Here is an 18,884-nt window from a genome sequence, read left to right on the forward strand (position 1 = left end):
GGAACAGAAGGAGATAATCTGATTAGAGCCAATGTATGGATTTGGTGCATCGCCGAGAGCGCCGCAGATATGCTGACGCTTTACTATACCACAACACAGCGAGTGTGAACGGCACGCCGCGAGCGAGTCGCACCGATTTTATGCTAGACCGGTTTACACCTCTGGAACTGAAAAGTGTGCATGGCTACCTTGTTTTATTATCAGAACGTAAAAACAGCACACCGTATTGATTTCGGAAATTTTCAGAGAAAACACATATAAACAGCGTCAAACACCGCTAGTCGTGTTACTGATTTTATCAAAATAGTCCTCCATGGATATGATAAAACTGTCAGCATCGTGTTGCCTGACCAATGTCCATCCAAGGTCGGGTGGCCTGGGCGAGCATCACCAGGTGTCCTGACAGACAACGGCACGTCCTCAGAGGAGGCCATACCGCTAGACAACCCTGCACCGCCGAGGTAGGTCGTTCCGCCGGACAACGGCGCGACCCCACAGGGGGCCACACCGCCAGACAACGCTGCACCGCCGGGGGAGGTCGCTCCGCCAGACAATGCCGTGTCCCCAGAGGAGGTCACACCGCCAGACAACACTGAACGGCCGAGACATGCCGTCACGTGACGCTTACACCGTCAGACGGGACATGTCGTCACGTGATGTTCACACCGTCAGACGGGACATGTCGTCACGTGACGCTTACACCGTCAGACGGAACATGCCGTCACGTGACGCTCACACCGTCAGACGAGACATGTCGTCACGTGATGTTCACACCGTCAGACGGAACATGCCGTCACGTGACGCTCACACCGTCAGACGGGACATGTCGTCACGTGACGCTCACACCGTCAGACGGGACATGGCGCCACGTGACGCTTACACCGTCAGACGGGACATGCCGCCACGTGACGCTCACACCGTCAGACGAGACATGCCGTCACGTGATGTTCACACCGTCAGACGGGACATGTCGTCACGTGACGCTTACACCGTCAGACGAGACATGTCGTCACGTGACGCTTACACCGCCAGGCGAGACATGTCGTCACGTGATGTTCACACCGTCAGACGGGACATGCCGTCACGTGACGCTCACACCGTCAGACGGGACATGTCGTCACGTGACGTTTACACCGTCAGACGAGACATGTCGTCGCGTGATGTTCACACCGTCAGACGGGACATGCCGTCACGTGACGCTTACACCGTCAGACGGGACATGCCGTCACGTGACGCTTACACCGTCAGACGAGACATGTCGTCACGTGATGTTCACACCGTCAGACGGGACATGTCGTCACGTGACGCTTACACCGTCAGACGAGACATGTCGTCACGTGATGTTCACACCGTCAGACGAGACATGCCGTCACGTGATGTTCACACCGTCAGACGGGACATGTCGTCACGTGACGCTTACACCGTCAGACGAGACATGTCGTCACGTGATGTTCACACCGTCAGACGGGACACGCTGTCACGTGACGCTCACACCGTCAGACGGGACATGTCGTCACGTGACGCTCACACCGTCAGACGAGACATGCCGTCACGTGATGTTCACACCGTCAGACGAGACATGTCGTCACGTGATGTTCACACCGTCAGACGGGACATGCCGTCACGTGACGCTTACACCGTCAGACGGGACATGCCGTCACGTGACGCTTACACCGTCAGACGAGACATGTGACGCTTACACCGTCAGACGAGACATGCCGTCACGTGATGTTCACACCGTCAGACGGGACATGTCGTCACGTGACGCTTACACCGTCAGACGAGACATGTCGTCACGTGATGTTCACACCGTCAGACGGGACACGCTGTCACGTGACGCTCACACCGTCAGACGGGACATGTCGTCACGTGACGCTTACACCGTCAGACGGGACATGGCGCCACGTGACGCTCACACCGTCAGACGGGACATGCCGCCACGTGATGTTCACACCGTCAGACGGGACATGTCGTCACGTGACGCTTACACCGTCAGACGAGACATGTCGTCACGTGACGCTCACACCGTCAGACGAGACATGCCGTCACGTGATGTTCACACCGTCAGACGAGACATGTCGTCACGTGATGTTCACACCGTCAGACGGGACATGCCGTCACGTGACGCTTACACCGTCGGACGAGACATGTCGTCACGTGATGTTCACACCGTCAGACGGGACATGCCGTCACGTGACGCTCACACCGTCAGACGGGACACGCCGTCACGTGACGCTTATACCGTCAGACGAGACATGTCGTCACGTGACGCTTACACCGTCAGACGAGACATGCCGTCACCGCTGCCATGTGAAAGCACCTCCCCGCTGTGTGAGGCGAGGCGCCGCTGTGCCCTCTACGTCATCAGATCCCTCCCTGCCCCCTATGCGGATCTCCAATAGACATTTTCTCGCATGTTCAGCAAGGCCCCGGCGCCCCGTGGCATGGCTGGGAGCCCGGCGCGCAGCGGGCTCACAGACGGCGCTGACCTGATCGCGGTCACCGCGGACCGCACCCTCGCCGCTGGCACCAGGGCCCGCGCGGGTGACCCCCTCACCGGACGACGAGAACGCCGAGGATGGCGTGACTCATCCGTCCCACAGCCAGGCTGCTCACGGTTCTGTAACCGAGATGTGGTTCCAGGTGATGGTGAGCCGGCCCCACAGCCAGCAGTCGCTCGTTGTCGGCTTAGAAAGGAGGTGACGATGCGTTTCTCCCCTGCTGTCCAGCACTTATCACTCACCATGATCACATGGGCAGCTGTGATTCGAATGGAACCGGGACCCGTCCTTGATCCGAACTATCCGGCCCACGTATACACTCACGCGCCGTTCCGCTTATTCGAATCGTGCGCCTGCGGAAATCCTTTCCCGTGAGAGGATCATCCGTTCAGGAAGGGATTTCGTTCGAATTATCGGTCGTCAGCTGCCTAAACAAAACAAAAAACCTGGCGCATGCAGTTCTGTTCAAGGCTATTTCAGTTTTGTTTGGTGCTGTCGCCTTTCCATGGGTTTTTAGTTATTGCTCAAGACGATCCAAGTCCAAGATGAAAAAGAAACAGGGAAAGAAGGTGAAGTTGACACCATGCTGCTAAAAGCACTCTAATTATTGAGGGCCTCAAGTGGCTAACAGCACAGAAATGCTCACGTAATTTAACCTTGCTAGGCGCTTGATCTATGCAGACAGCAGGCGTCAGCAGTGTTTGGTGTTATCTTTCCGTCTTGAGGTAGATTATTTTACATCTGGGGCAGGCTCCATGCTCCCAAAAAGCATATGGAGATAAGATGGTCATTTTATATAGCTTTGACTTGCTCTCACTTTAACTTTTGGATTGCTCTCGAAATTCTTGCAGAGAATGCCTCCAAGTTTCTTTCCTTAAGTGAATACCTAAAGGCCTCAGGATTGTTTTTGCAGACGCTTCTCCAATTAGGATGTTGGTTGCTTGTCAGTTTAATTTGTGTGAGAATGGTAACTTAAAAATCCCTGCATAATGCAAAGGATCAACAAATATCGATCATTGCAGTCAGCTCGGAATGTGAACCATTTTCATGATAGGACTAAAATTGCCCAATGATGGTGCCAAACATCAAGAAAGCAAATGTGAACACTGGATGAAAAAAGTTGTCATCAGTCGAACCATTTTCATGATAGGACTAAAATTGCCCAATGATGGTGTCAAAACATCAAGAAAGCAAATGTGAACACTGGATGAAAAAAGTTGTCATCAGTCCTCTGCTAAATCCAGGTTTGTGTATTCCATGTGGAGGAAAACAGTGCATAAATTAAGTAACACTTAACACAATGGCACATGCTGCACGGAGAACATGTCTGTGGTGCACATCATCATCTGTTTTTGTACTCATGATCAAATATGTTGCCTTGGTGCTTTTTTGTGATGGGTGCCTTCGCAAGCCATGAGGTAGGCAATTCAACTGTTCAACAATTCAAGAGAATACAAATAGGTTTTTTCATTAAATGAACACATAAAGGCCCCAGGATGGATTCTGCAGACGTTTCTCCCATTACTTTAACATTTGGTTGACCACCCATTGGCTGGAGGGATGTGCTCAATATTGGTGACTGGCTCAAGGAAATATGAAGTTACATCACACTGGTAGACCAACTGGCAGGAAAGCAGGGGCTGAAATATTTGTTTTTGATGCAAGTAGGTTGTTGGTTGCTTGTCAGATTAATGTACGTGAGATAGGCAACTCAATAATTCCTACATGATACGAGGCATTAACAAATATAGATAATAAATAATTGCAGTCAGCTCAGAATGTGAACTATTTTTAATGATAGGACCAAAACTGCCCAATAATGGTTTCAAAACATCAAGAAAGCAAATGTGAACACTGGATGAAAATAGCAGTCGTCAGTACTCCGCTAAATCCAGGTTTGTCTATTTCGTGTGGAAGAAAGCAGTGTATGAATTAAGTAACACCTAACCTAATGGCACATGCTGCACGGAGAACATGTCTGTGGTGCATATCATTACCCGTTTTTGTACTGGTGAGTAAATATGTTTCCTTGGTGCTCTTTTGTGATGGGTACCTTTGCAAGCCATGAGGTAGGTAATTCAACTGTTGTTATAATGAATAATTTGTTATGAATTTTGAGCCAAGATTGCTTTCGTCATGACACGGCTCTCGGGCTGGTTCACATGTTATTACCTTTGGACTGCGCAAACACAGCTGTTTGTGTGACCTAGCCGTCAGTCCATATCAGCCCAATGCCGTTGACTGCAAGGATATCAAAGCAGTATTTCAACCCTGGTATGTCAAGAAAGCAAGTAACTGCATTCTGACCTGCCAGCCATGCCAAGTCTAAATGGCAATGCTGCCGTCAGGTACGGATGCTGCATTGATAGGGAAAGACAACATAATTGCACAATTTTTGCCACTAACTATGTAGCATTCATGAGTCATTTCTGTAGCTTAGCTCACTGTTGCAAGCTGCTCATAAATGCTCATAAAAAAGGTGTGGGAGTAGGTTATGTGTTTCTTGGGCTGCGCAAAGTAGATGACACGATGCTGGGTGGCCCATCTGACCAGAGTGTGGTCAGTTTGTGAGTGTCATTGGTCAATACAAGAAAATGCTGATTTCCTGCTAGCCATTGCATGGCAGCAAATATTCAGGTGTCACGGGCTCCAGGTGCATCTTAAATGTCATCCTAAATAATGTCAGTCAGAACAGCAAGCGATGATGTACATTGCACAATACGGAGCAGTAGCCTTGCTTGCACTTTTTTTGCTTAGAGTCCATCTTTCTCCTCGCCCTCAAAACCGTCCCACGCCCACCATGGCTCGTGACATCCGCCATCCATACGCAGAGTACCGGCATTTTTTTTAGTTCACTTCAAAAGCGCAGTTTTCGCCCATAATCCGTTCCTTGATTCGAACTAGGCGGGATCGAACTATCGGCCGTTAATCCGACGTAAAGCCGGTTTCGCCCATGTAAACGCACCTCGGGGAGAGGCTGAACGTCGCATGATCCGTTCCGATCTGAATTCGAATTACCCTCGGCTGCCCATGTAAACCGGGTAATTATTATAAGTGACCGTATTGGAGGGGAGGTGCTGTGTGCGCGCGTGACGCGTGTGACCCTGATCACCGGGCACCCGAGATGTGTATGAAGGTGCGTCCCTTACAGGGCGCCGGTCACTTCAGCAGTTCAGTCGCGTCAGGACTGTGCTGGTGACAGCAGCGCTTGCGAGTACACCGCACTTTGGTGCCGCAGACAGTAAAAAGGGAATTACACCACAGTCAAATATATTTTACTGTCACCAACGCAACCGTCATCCCGTAATCTTCGCCCGAACCGATACTAGAGTCATGTGTTTTAGCTTAAATACACCGTATAAATACACTTAAATACACCGTATAGTTTTGCTTGTCTGTATTTACCAAAAAGTGGACCATCAGTGGTTCGACAAGTGGGGAGGGGAACTCTCCATCCAGCTAGAACGCCGCGGACATCCCTCTCCCACCTTTCGATCACAAGGATAGGCCAAGCCCAAACCATCCTGCGATTTAGAGAGCACCTGGGTCAGGCCCCAGCCGTCGTGATTTGTAGTGGAAATCGGGTGTACTTAAGTTTCCAAAGTCTTAAAAGGTTGGGGGCAGGAGAACTTTTCAGTCATTTGTTTTACGATGGAGTTGCACAGGGCTATGCACGGCCCTGCTTTCTTAAGACCTAAGCCCCCCCCCCCCCCTAGTTTCTGGGCTACACGCCCGCGAAAATGGGAAGACCATTTCGGGAAGAGTATTTCAGACTTACCTTGGCATTCATGACGTCATAATAACGTCATTCAAGTCATGCCATCTCATAAGCCATGTGGCGATCAAGACCAATAAAAATGTAATTGTCGAGGCGCGCGTATCTGATGTTCGCGAGCAGGATTTCCAGATATAAGGGCAGTCAAATGGACCCTCAGTCAATGTTGTGTAACGTACGATGACAATCAAACTATGACACGTTGAGGAGCAGATTTACTTAGCAGAGAATTGTGCTGTCTTGAGTAGTCTTTTCCACTACCAAGCATGCCATTAGTTCTAAAAGAACTTGTTTCATCATATCTGATGGTTGCTTCGAAATATTCAAAGGTGAAGCGTTTCCTTTAAAGCGAATGCTCCACATCTAACCACGCTGAGAAAACAGGTATGATGGAAAAGTTCACTTGTAGCCATTTGTATATTTTCAAGTGCTACAAGTGGTTTTAGATTACAAAGTTTCATTGGTTAGTTACTGCACTTCTCAAAACGACATCCTTTTATTACGTCGTGAAACGCTTTTGTGACGTCATAGTCGCCGTCGGGGTCAGATTGATCGTGTCAGTTTCCCCTGTAGCGGATGGGCTGACTCACTCGCAACACTTGACGGGCCGTATGGTGGTTTGTTAATTGACGTGCGAATGGTAAATCCGACCAAAGTTATTCGATTCCCAGCCTCATTCCCCTCATATCTATTAGGAATGACGAAATGCCTGTACTAGGCATCACAAAAGGCATCTGTGATTGAGACCTGCATTGAACGCGTTCAGCTGGCTGAAAACCACCTGCTGTCTGTTGATACGGCGATTCGTGCTAATGTGCTCTAGACACGAATAAGTCGACGGTCATATGTTGCTTCACCTGGAGCACAGTATGGCCATTCAGGAGGCCAAGCTCGTCTGACGTCTCTACGACCTCATACATCTCTGGGGGACTTTAAAACAAGGCGGCACGAAATAGCCTGCACAAGCTCACGTGCATCTAGCTCAGAAACGAGAAAAGCTGAAGTCTCAAACAGGGCATAAGTTTGAACTGCAGGAAATCGTCTTGAACACAGCTCCCGCAGTTTAAGACCCTGCATAAACGTGTTACAGCTCCTTCAATGCTAAGCTGCCCAAAACGTGTGGATGTTTCTCGCTACTTTTTAAAATTGTCTATTGCTGTATTGCCAGTGTAGCCGCCGTACCACACTCAGAATTATCGGCCGAAGCACGCACCAGGAACGCCTCGTTACAAAAGTTTGTTTTAATGATGGTAGCGCGTCACTCATCAAGCAGGTCAGGTGCTAACAAGTGCAGGTTGTGGTTGGAGAGAAACAAACTACGCGACGAATGAAACTAGTGGGCGTTTGTTGGAGTTTTCCCTTTGACTTTCCCAGGAAGTGATTAAACGGTGGTCCAACACGCACACAGGTGACTCTCTGTTCCCCTTTGACCGCTGACCGATGTATCTAGAGTTCCGGCAGAGGTTATGTTTTGCGAGCGAGAAACCAGAGTTACAGGTTTTAATTGCCTGCTGTGCCTTTCTCCCACAGTGAAAGGAGAGAGACGCCATAATTATAGTCTCAGCACAACGATCCCATACCTCTGTCGTCCAGTTTGAGGTGATTTATTATTGTTGATACTCAGTGTTCCACACATATTTTTTACTACAGTATTAGGATTCCACAAGGTGCGATGAGAAACTGTCGGCAGAAAGATACAGATCGGTGAAAACGGTCTTCATCATCCTTGCACTTCCCGAAATTGCTTTCACAGATGGGCGGAGTTGGCTCGCAGTAGTGGAAAATATGCTGCACTGCGGCGGACTGAGTCTTGGCAAACAAAAAAGCCCAGGGGCAAGGTAACAGGGAAGAGAGGGGGACAAGAGGGGCAGTCAAGAGGCCCTTGTCTTTCGGAAAATTCAGCAGCTTGGAAAGAAATTACCAAAAATTGCTATCGGTCACACGTTGCAAATATTTCTGTTGCCAAAGTACCCTTCACGTAACACCCCATACAAATGTTTGATTTTAACATAACAAATTAACCTCACATATAAAACCCCATTTTTGATCGAATTTCGAAATGAAGCACGTGTTATCAGCTAAGAAGAACCAATTAGATACTTTTGCTCATGCTAAGTCTGCAATAGCGCCATTTTTGAGTGCTGTTAAGTTGGCTGCCAAAAGTTGGATGTCCGCAACGTAAAGTCGGATGTCCGCAACGTAAAGTTGGATGTCCGCAACGTAAAATTGGGCGTCCGTGGCGTAAAGTTGGGTGTCCGTGGCGCCGGGATCAAGCCTCTCTGAAAGCGGCCTGTTCGGTCCGATCATTACATCGAGAACAGTTGGCCAGAGAGGATTATCCTGATGCGCGGTGGTCTTGAGCATTGCACGCATTCGCGGGTCAATCCTGGGCCGGCCGGTGGAGAGACGAATGGGTGCGTAGCGCACGTCGAGGTCCCTAAAATATCGGCGGTCGCGCGACGGAATCGATGAACTAAAATGCATCGTGTTGAAATCGGAACAAGTCTGTCAAGTGCATGGCAAGGGAATGTTTAAAAGTTGGCAGAGGCAGATGCGTTTTTCAAAACAACGATATCTGTTTCCTTCCAGCTGATCACCCTACTATCGCAGCAAACTCCTGGCCGCGTCCCCCACACCGGAAAGCAAGCTATCGCGTTACCAAACACGACCACCTGCCGGCCCCGCGCGCCCCGTCTGGCACGCGCTGGTCAAGCGTGTAGCCCCCGTCCGTCCGGCGCGGCGGCTGCCGGCGCAGGAGGCCACGCGGCGCGCAGTGGCCGCGCGCGCCGCGACTGCGTTCACAGAGCAGCTCGCAATAACACAGGGAATGTTGGCCGACAGGCCGGGAGGCCGCTGTTTAACTCAGATAGATTTCACTGAGTTTTCCGGCTGGGCTATTTTGCATATCGAACATGGTGGAGTGGAGTGGAGAATGAAGTGAACCGTGTCAGTAGCGTTCAATTCTCTCGACGGCATTGCGCCTAGATTTTGAGCGGCGGCCATCGTTATCCGTGGACAAATGCATCAGACCTCACAGCAAATTTCTGGACTAGTAATAACAACTGAGAGACATTTGAGGAAGTGAGACAAATTTGTCATTGGTGTTTTAATCATTGAACAACCGAGGCATGAACACGAATAATTTCACCGCACGCATGCAACGCCGGACTCTACGGCTCCCGGTAGCAGACGATTTGGTAATGCGAACAGCAAAAAAGACGTTCTCAGAATAGGTGAGAAGGGCATTGATCAGTTCTCAGTAGCACATATGGGACGCAATGGTGCGTCACAGGCATAATTCATTATTTATTATAGACGATATTAGTGTCGTGACATTATGATAAATATGATGTTTTGGTGCCTGCTGCTACTGCACAACCTCTGCTAAAGCAGTGGTTGCGTAGGTATAAGGTTAAGTAGCGGTATCGGGCACTCGACGTTACGGTTTCACATTGTTCATGCTTTTGAACGATTTTTGTTTAACACTCTGATACCAGGCTAGGTTGTACACTGCAATTCTTGAACACATGTCGTTATACCTGCAATATGATTGATTAAGCACTGCAAATCTTTGGGGTGTCGACCTTGAGCTCACAATCGGGCTTCTTTTTTGTGACGGAGAAATGAGGATTTTAAGACCTTTTGTTAGGAAACATCTAACAAGCGCTCTGTTATTTTGCACCACTGCAGTGGAACGACTAGCGCCCCACAGCCACAATGCTACATTCCCAGCGGCTAGCTGGGACACAGCGACAGCGGCAGGCCTTGAACAGCGGGACGGGACCTCAGCAGCGAGCGGCTGATTGTGGCGCCTCTGGACATTTCTGGGCGCCCACCGCCAGCCCAAGTTGGCTGTGGACCCACGTGGCCTCGTGTCGTACTTCCCTTCCCTCATGCCTCACTTGCGGCGCGTGGGACCGTTACCCCTCAGTAGTTTGTCCGCCGGCGGGGCTTTGGCAGCGGTGGGCACACCGGGTGGTGGGCGACGAGCGCAGGCGGTCCGGCCGGGCCGGGCGGTCTGCAGCTGGCCGGTCGCCTGCTCGGCTCGAACAGCCTCTGCGACGGTGAGCTCCGCAGCTGCCTGACCTCGGTATGCTGGCAAGGTATGGTTAAAGGGAATGTTTCACATTTGAAGATATTGAAACCTGTTTTTGCTTCGAAACCTTCATCGAAACAAAAGCAGAAAAAAATTCTGCTATTTTTTCGATGAAGACATGTTGCCGAAATATCAACCTAGCTATATCTCCATTCTCCTGTTTTTTTTTTTAGGAATGAGGCTAATGCTACTGCCTTTTCTATGTGAATAATGTTCCTCGCTAACGCAGTGAACAACTTACGCTTCTTTGTTTAGTAAATATGCTCCCCATTGCGTCACAGTTTGGTTATGTCATTGTACCTTGCACAACATTGATTGAGAGCCAATTGACGGCCGTTATATCTAGAAATCGTGCTCACGAACGCCAGGTATGAACGCCTCAATAATTAAATTTCTTTTGGTCTGGATGGCCGCATGGCTTATGGAGAGGCAGGATTGATTGGCGTTATTACGGTGCCATGAATGCCAAGGTGACTTTGAAATATCTTCTCGGAAAAACCCTTTTCATTTTGGCGATTGTGTAGCTCAGAAGCGAGAGATGCTTGGGTCTTAAGAAGAGCAGGATTGTGGACAGCACCGAAGGGTCTTCAAGATGGTTATTTCAGTTCAAAACCCCATAAAAAAAATGTGGAACACTCCCTTTAACGCCTATCACAGTTTTGCACTACGTCAACAAAGATGTCCCCAGCCAAGACATGCTGATATGAATGAGACACACGCATAGTTTTTAATTAGTTTTTACGCTAGTTTTTAGTTAGTTTTTAGTTAGTCAACGAGTTAGTCACGCTTGGTTTTATCCATCTTAAGCTGCTGACTTGCTCATTAGAAGGCCCTGCCAAACAGCTCGCGCGGCGATTCAGAGGTCGGCCTGGCGGAGACGTGGGCCGAGTCAGGAGAACACAACCCGACACGGCAGAGGGCGTAGCCGCGGAGGCTGGCCGACCCAACACAGCAGAGAGTGTAGGTGAAGATGCTGGCCGACCGGGCACATCAGAGGGTGTAGCCGTGGAGGCTGGCCGACCCGGCACAGCAGAGGTTGTAGCTCCAGATGCTGGCCGACCTGACACATCAGAGGGTGTAGCCGCAGATGCTGGCCGCGCGAGGCACCTGGCCATCTTCGGACGCAGGGTCAGATACAGAAAAAGCTGAATTGGCGACGAGCTCTTATTCCCAGGCTTTATTAGGCCCAATGCACATAAAAAACCGCCAAATTGATGACACATAATGGCTTTACAAAGATAACTTGAAAAAGCGGAAACAAGAAAGTGGAGAGGGTTCTCGTGTACGGTGATAACACTTTCTTTATTATATACAATTGCACTGAGGCAAAAAGAAGGCAGGATAAGGGCTTCAGCATTTAAGTGGATCACTCATTCCGGACCTAGATGAAAACCATGAAAACTTCCCCGTTTCCACATTAAGGTCAATTTCTCCTCGGATTTAATAAACTTATCTTTCGAAGTTCGAGAGGGGGGGGACTGAAAGTAAAGCTGGGGGGTAGAGGTCTTAAGCCCCTCGAAATGAGTACGCACTGTACATCTCTTTATCACTTTGAGTGGTCGGTTGACGTTGCATGCACTTTGCACTGCACAAGCTTCTAGAAGAAATAATTTCAGTAAAGAAATCTAGGATGTTTATATAAACTTACTCATAGCTAACACTCACCATCATTGCATTAAAGCTATCATTGTATTGACATTTTGTCTTGCATAGCCTGACTTCGAGACCATAAATCATCGGCCAGCTGCCCAGTCGGATAGGAGGGTCATGCAGGCCCAACATCCATCGCTCAATCACAGCGTCCGCGCAAGAGGCGCGTCCAGGCTGATTCGTTCCCGCGACCCGTCAGGCACGTCAGCGTTTCCGTGCTGGTGTAAACCTACTCAGTTTTACGGGGGTGAAACGCCCTATACATGCCTATAGAATCCGCCAATGGTCCTGCAGGGTCAATACCTGCGCTCCGAAGCTTACACGGAGTGTTTCACTACTGTACAGGGTTTTGAACTGAAATAGCCATTTTGAATATAATTTGGCACAGTTCACAGCCCTGTCGTCCTTAAGACTCAAAACCATCTAGTTCCTTCGCTACACGCCCGTGAAGATGTGTAGACTATTTCAAGATCATGCAGGCGTATATGATTTCATGGCAGCGTCCTTCAAATCCTACCACCCCACAGGCCATGCGGCGTTCAAAGCCAGGCAGAATACTTTCGTCGAGCCGTCCAGATCCGGCGTCCGTGGACACGATTCAAAAAGTAAAGTGGACGTCAAATAGCTCCCAATCAATGCTAAGCAAACCGTGCAATTTTCAACCACGGCCGTTTATTCGGCTATTTGGATAAGAGCCCTTTCGACCAGTATTGATCATTCCAAGGCTATGGGATGAAGGAGACTGGATCAGGGTGGGCAGGACTGCATGCCCCTGGGGACCAACCGCCGAGTCTTAGCCCGCGCAGGGACCCTGCGCGGAGAATGCGCTGGGCGCCCGGTCGGGGTCCCCTTCCAGGGCCTCTTGGCTGACTCATGGCTCACGCATGCAGCCTGCCCCGGACAAGTGGGGCGTCGCGAGGACGCAGGATGAAGCGAGAAGGAGGATGAGATGGTCGGATGATAATCATGAATCACGTTTTGCTGTCGAATTTAGTCGTTAAGTCGAATAACTTAACAAAAACGCCATAACGGAGCATATGAATGCTGAAACTTAAGCCCTGAAACACAGTAATTCTGAAGCTCACTGATAAATACGCAAGAACACCACGAGAAACGGCCAAAACATGAGCATGTAACGATTTTGGCTCAGCGAACTCTTCTAGTACCGCACTGTCGTCTTTCAGCAAACTTGGAGCGCTACAAGTGAGTGCAAGGGTGGGAATTTCGCACGGCTGGCTTGACAGCGCCTGAACGTCATACAGGCGTTCTATGACGCGATCAAACCAATATTGAGCAGTATAGTTACTAAAAATAAAGAAATTGTGTTGTCTAGAGCAGTCTTTTCCATTTAAAAGTACACCAATAGTTATAAGTGGGCCTGTTTCATTGTATCTCATGCTTGCTTCAATATTTTCAAATGTGGAACATTCCCTTAAAGATTAATAGACAAAGTGACAAAAACACATTGCGTACCTAATGCGAGCGTCCAATGACAATGCAGAGGAAGCTAACAATAAAAGAGGAACTGCTGCGAGAAAGTTCACGGTTGATTTCAACAGATCCCAGCGCAAACCTTTGGCAAATTCCAAGTCTTAAATCACGGTGCAGGCCTTGCTATCGCCTAAAACGTTAACTTTATTGCATGCTGAGGTCATTTTTACGGAAATGGATGGCTCATCGCGAACCCCAGCGTATTTAGTTGCGACAGAAACAAAGAATGACCACTGCCCTCCGCTCAATTAGCGCCCTTCAAAATGGAGCGCGCCTGTCGGCCATTGCTCCCCGGGCGGCGGGGCGGCGGGCGGCTGCCCGGCTCCAGCCGGCCGGGCCGGGCGGACGGGCCGCCGGCTCCCCGCTGCAGCCAGCGGCGCTCCAGAGCAGGCCGAGGGCACGGGACGAGACAGGCGGTGGGCAGGGGCGCACCAAGGACTAGCGCGGCGGAGACTGGCGGCGAACTCGGTCCATCAAAAACGTCGTCGTTGAATCGATGCATGTTGAACGGCGGCTGGCCTGGTGACCTGCCAGGACAGTCATATCATGTACAAAATGGTCTCACTTAAAGCTGGCCTGCTCTCGGGGCACCTTTTGCTGAGCTTTGTTTCACCTTGTGAAATGCTTTTCCCGAAGGGCAGAACATTAGCCTTCATTTTTTTTTTTAACATTGGCCAGACGATCCCGTTTGACGTATTTTTTCCAGGCACTACCAACTTCCAGCAGCTGTTGAACTGCACCCATGTCTGGAGCGGACTGTGCTCCGCTTCCCCTCCCCTCCTTCTGTCCCACCGCTCCCTTTTCTCGTCTTCGCCCCCCCCCCCCCCCCCAGCCTTCACACAGGTGGCCACGTATGACGAGTTTTGGAGAACTTAATAATCGTGCTGCCTTTGTGCAAATATACGCTCCCGATCCCGAGCTAACTGACTGAGGAAAATCCACGCAGTTTGAAGGCAAATGGTTACCTTCTTAATGCTTTTGAATTAATGCAAAAGTACGTATTTTGAGCTGAAAACGTCAATTACGACTTTGGTTTGGACGAAGAGAAGACATTCGCGGAGAAATGAACAATCCAAAACCAGTCCAAAGACAGCCTTCACATCGCTAACAAAACTTTCCATCGGGATGTATGACATCAAGTTTGGAAGCGAGACATGGTAGCCAATCTTTGATACAGTGCTGACGGATATGTGACATGCAATGCACCAAATTCTCAAGGATGAGGGTGAACAGCCTGGGGACCCTATGTTTCATAGGCTAACAGTTGTGGAGGTTGTTGCAACCATTAGATGTGCCTACAGACCACTGAGTGTTTGCATGTGACCGGGCCATTGAGTGTTTGCATGTGACCAGGCCACTGAGTGTTTGCATGTGACCTGTGTTCTTTGTGACCTGTGATCTATTTTACAAACGGTGTGGGAAATATAGGAGTGTAGCTTTTCAAACTAACTATATTTACATCCTGGAGGTGGGCTAAGCAGGGATAAAGGGCTTCACTTATCAAGAAGTTGGGACTGGAGCTGGAGTCCACTAACTGGATAGGGAACTACACCCATAGCAGAATCTACCTCTATTGTGGGATTATTACAGAATGGTTCTTGCTCTTGTCTTGTGATTTCATCATCTCAGAATGCATAGTTATGTAATCGTATCTGGGTGTAGGTTTGACAGCTGTTAATCCATGGTAGTCCATTCGTGAATCTTCAGCATGTCATGGATATGCTCATAAAATGGTATGTATTGTATAGCTGGAAAACTTGACATCAAATATGGCTTCCCTAGTTTAACATTTGTGTCCAAACAAACACATTATTTCCATTGTTATTTATGATTAGCATTGGTTAGTTTACTGTGAATGACTTTGTGAAAAGGAAAACGCGGGTGGGATGATTTTAGATGTAGAATATCTGCCAATACCCGCAATGTGGTCAGCAACACCCGCTAAATGCCCTGCGGGCTTTTTAAGATCGCGCTTTGAGGACCTGCGGGCCCAAAAGTGGCAGTCCTAGAGCAGGTGCTAAAACAATGGCTGATCCATAACAGGAAGACTTTTTAAAAATCATCACTTATCTTTGTATTGTCAGTCAAAAGTTACCGCTTTATCCCGATTGCCTGGTGCCGAAAGTACTACATCTGATGGGCGGAGCAAGCCCTCACACCGGGCACTTGCGCTCTTCAGGCTGACTTTACTTCTTCGACACACGTCACTGCAGATGTGTAGAACAACGCGTAATGGAATAACCGAACATAGTTGGTGTACAGATAAAAGCGCGCTATGCTTGATTTTTCCAGGTAGTTCTAAGAAATGGATTTTTTTGGTACTGGTGTACGTGCGTCACATGATGGGCAGCCACGGTGATACAGGTACAAGGTTCCAATGAGATCCCATTACGTTGCTCGATAATGCTGCTGAACCGTTGTTCCATTGGATCAGCTGCCTACACAAATATAAATAAAAAACTCTTGTTCGTGACCGGTGAATGGCAGTTACATTCTTAATCTTAAAGAGCCATCATCCACCTCGTTAGACCATATGCAACCCAACCATTACAATGTAGCAGCAAAAACATTGGCTTGAGAGCTCCGACAAATATCAGTTTCTCGGCTTCTCCTAACTCTGATGCTGTAATGTGGAAGTAAACCCATTTTCAGAATGGTCCCATTGCCACAGTGGGAGGCATGCGCGATATATGGCTAACCAAGCATACGCGCATCGAACCCATCTCATTCATCGAAGATTGATGAATGAGATGCGTTCCCACCACATCCAATAAGACGATTCAGCAAGACAAATCAAATCAAGACAAATCAAGACAAAGCCAGACGTTGCCCTCCGCCGTTATCGGTGTTCCTGCCTCTGGCCGCTGTCAGCGGGAGCCCGCGACCCCTTCCGCCCTTGTCCATTAACCGTGGTCACAGCGACCTGAAAAGCGTCCCCCTCCCGTTTTTGGTAACTGATAATTTGATAAATTTGTATAAAGCCTAGCATTTGCATCATGAAGTGACGTGGTCAGGGTCTCACGCAGAATGGGCTAAATCAAGTTACAGGGACCGTTATTATTCACTATATGGACCCTGCTTATTACTTCGGTGAATTTTTAGGCTCGCAACCTTGTTGAGATACCTCGGGGGCCAGTTTTCATCTTTGGAGACTTTTGGTCCCAGGGAACCCGTCCTCTCCAAGGGGAGTGGTGAGGGGGGAGCCCAAAACTAGGTGTGTCGTGTCGTGTGTCGTGTGCCCCCAAAATTGAGGTGTCGATTGGATTCCAAATTACTGGAATTCCAAAAATATCCAGTCTTGTTGGGAACTTGGACGGGAAAGGGCGAGAATCTTTGGGATTTTATGCACAGCCGATACCCTTCTATCGTGTCGTAAATTGATATGCATTTCAACTTACCTACCGCTCGTTTTCAAAACAGTTTGATGTATCATTCGTATCTTATAAACCACATATCATTCATCATTAGATTTGATAATCACATCACCGTAGCATTATCGACATGCTTGACGCCATAAAAATGGGTTAGAGCATGGGGTATTTAACTGCTTACTTATTGTCTCCTATTCCTTCCTGTTTTCAGGCCCCACTAATCATCCTGCTCGTCTGGTGTCCTACCCAAATACAAGTATTTCCTAATTCCAACTTTCCTCACCACCTACTGTCTACTGAAAACTATTTGTTCATAGTTTGATAGTTATTTCGGATCGCTAGCAATGTTTGTCCCATTTTAATCGGTAGAAAATACATCTCAGGTGTCAAGCGACTTTTCGGAACTCCTCTAAGCCTAGGTGTAAAGAGGACATCATACACTGACGAAACCACGTTGCCACGATCTCAACTCAGCAAACGCTAAAGACGACAATTTTTACATCGTAGAATGGACTTCAAGGGAACTGGGCTGACCAGCAAGTTTTTAATTGAAGATAAGCAGAATGAGCAAGACGTATCCAATGGGCGCTTCTCAACCCCCACCCACCAGAAACAAAACGTCACCTCATGGCATATGTCGACTTTAGCGCATCATCTTTTCCAAAACACGTCCACAACAGATGCACCACAATGCGGCACCCATCCGTCATCAGGCCCGTGTTGCGACCAAAGCTACCGGGTTACTGTTTCTCAGCAAGCTCAGCAAACGGGAGGTATCACATGAATCGGAAACGGGCCAAAACCTCCCGTGCCATTACAGTGTCAATTATTTTTGGAAGTCTATCCCTACAACGACTAAGCAGCGAAGTAGAAGCACTACGCGAACCATCAATGTCAGAAGGTTTTTGTCGGAGGCCAGCAGTCTATATCAATATCTGGTCTGGTACAGAGCGTTGGGGCGAATGCGCTACCGTTTTCAGATTTATCCGCCATTGCCTGGCAGATGGCGATACGCTTCGGGCAGAACTCAAAACCAAATAGTAAGTCTCGCCCTGATTTACCGCTTTAATAACACAGACTAAATGGAGGGTGGGCGCGATGTGCCGTGCCGTTCCCAGACTAAAAAATGACGGAGCCTCGCAACAAAGCTTCAGTAGATTGTTCTTTACAAGATCTCACGATTGGTTATACGTTGTGTGTTGCTAAGTTAGAATTCGGCCCAATCAGGCCAGGCCAAGAGGCTAGAAATGCTAGGGACACGTTTTTGGTGATGAAACACGTGCAATAGATGCCCGAGAGGTATCGAAACTTTCGGTGTGATTACACAACATACCAAAAAATTACCTAACAAAAACTTTAGGGGGTCTGCCCCCCTTGTAAGGGCGAGGGATTATGCACTCAAGCATTAAAACCCACTAAAACCGTTAGGCGATAGCCAAATATTTCCGACATGCATGGACATGATTCTTCAGACAGCTGTGTGATGAACCCCTTGCGGTGATCGTGGGGGTGACTTCTGGGGGAGGGGGGGGAGGAAGAGTGCATCAAAGGTGCTGCTCCACTTGCTACAAAGAAGCCTGAATCAAGCTAAAGGCCTGTACAATGAATAGAAAGAATGACTTGGCAATTCTGCCACCAAGATAACCGAAATGACCATCGGGTTTGCATGCACAGTTTGGATTGCGGATAGTATCATGTGATGTGTTTTTAATTAGCCTGGGTTCATGTCGTTAGAAGAGGGCATGTTAGCATCCATTGTGGTCGCCCATTTTTGGCCCTATTGTCCCATACAGGGCAGGTAAAGCTACAGATTGAGAACTACACCTAGCACCATGAGTGTAAACACTTGAAGGATATGTCTCCGAATTTCACGAAATGGGATTTGCTTGCGTGGGGAACGCACGTACTTTGTAGCTGTTTTGTCCGCTGACATTGCTATTTTGTGTGTAGCTGTACCCTCTCAGACTCCGGTCGACCTCACCAACCCGATTCCACATCCT

The sequence above is a fragment of the Pollicipes pollicipes genome, unplaced genomic scaffold, assembly GCF_011947565.3.
Source record: "Pollicipes pollicipes isolate AB1234 unplaced genomic scaffold, Ppol_2.1 Scaffold_7231;HRSCAF=8579_pilon_pilon_pilon, whole genome shotgun sequence".
In the NCBI taxonomy this organism is placed as follows: domain Eukaryota; kingdom Metazoa; phylum Arthropoda; class Thecostraca; order Pollicipedomorpha; family Pollicipedidae; genus Pollicipes; species Pollicipes pollicipes.